The following is a 1126-nucleotide window of genomic DNA, read 5'->3' on the forward strand; positions in this document are numbered from 1 at the left end:
GGTCTGGGTCAGGCCTCAGCTGCTTATGTAAAGCCTGTCACACTGTTAGATCCTGGTCCTGTTAGAAGAACCCAGGACCACAGAGGCCTGAAATGGTCAGAAACCAGTCCCCCAGTGGCCGTCCCTGTTCCATATACCACCCTGCTACTAAGAGCAGCTGATTCCAGAACGTCTGGTTTCTGGGTCACGGACCAACCACGGACCAACCAAGGAAGAACCAAGGACCAACCATGGACCAGCCAAGGGTTTAGCCAAGGACCAGCCCAGGACCAACCAAGGACCAACCACAGACCAACCATGGACCAACCACAGACCAACCAAGGACCAACCACAGAACAACCACGGACCAACCAAAGACCAACCAAGGACCAACCAAGGACCAACCATGGACCAGCCAAGGGTTCAGCCAAGGACCAGCCCAGGACCAACCAAGGACCAACCACAGACCAACCATGGACCAACCACAGACTAACCAAGGACCAACCATGGAACAACCACGGACCAACCACGGACCAAGCAAGGACCAACCATGGACCAACCAAGGACCAGCCAAGAACTGACCAAGGACCAGCCCAGGACCAGCCAAGAACCAACCAAGGACCAACCACGGACCAGCTCAGGACCAACCAAGGACCAACCACGGACCAACGAAGGACCAGCCAAGGACTAACCAAGGACCAGCCCAGGACCAACCACGGACCAGCTCAGGACCAACCAAGGACCAACCAAGTACCAACCAAGCACCAACCACAGACCAATCACGGACCAACCAAGAACCAGCCAAGAACTAACCAAGGACCAGCCCAGGACCAGCCAAGAACCAACCAAGGACCAACAACAGACCAGCCCAGGACCAGCCAAGGACTAACCAAGGACAAGCCAAGGGCCAACCAAGGACCAGCCAAAGGTTCAACCAAGGACCTGCCAAGGGTCAGCCAAGGGCCCATCAAGGAAAGTGGGGAAATTTTGAATATCTTACAACTTTATCAAAAATAAAAAGAGAAGAATGTGCATCTAGAATAGCTGATCTATGTGGACCAATCCCTCTAAGCGAGTTCAGCCCAGATCCAGTCAGTGGAGGCAGGTGGAGTTAATGGTGGAGCTGGACGTTCCTCGTTGGCCGGTC

At 54.4% G+C, this 1126-nt stretch overlaps 1 protein-coding gene across 1 annotated transcript in view; it reads right to left on the minus strand.

Moving 5' to 3' along the window:
• LOC107081036 (lipid phosphate phosphatase-related protein type 4-like) overlaps positions 1-1126 on the minus strand; it is a 15838-nt gene that overhangs the window by 10820 nt on the left and 3892 nt on the right. The window lies entirely within an intron of this gene.

Source organism: Cyprinodon variegatus, unplaced genomic scaffold (assembly GCF_000732505.1).
Source record: "Cyprinodon variegatus isolate N-32 unplaced genomic scaffold, C_variegatus-1.0 Scaffold2733, whole genome shotgun sequence".
Taxonomy (NCBI): Eukaryota; Metazoa; Chordata; class Actinopteri; order Cyprinodontiformes; family Cyprinodontidae; genus Cyprinodon; species Cyprinodon variegatus.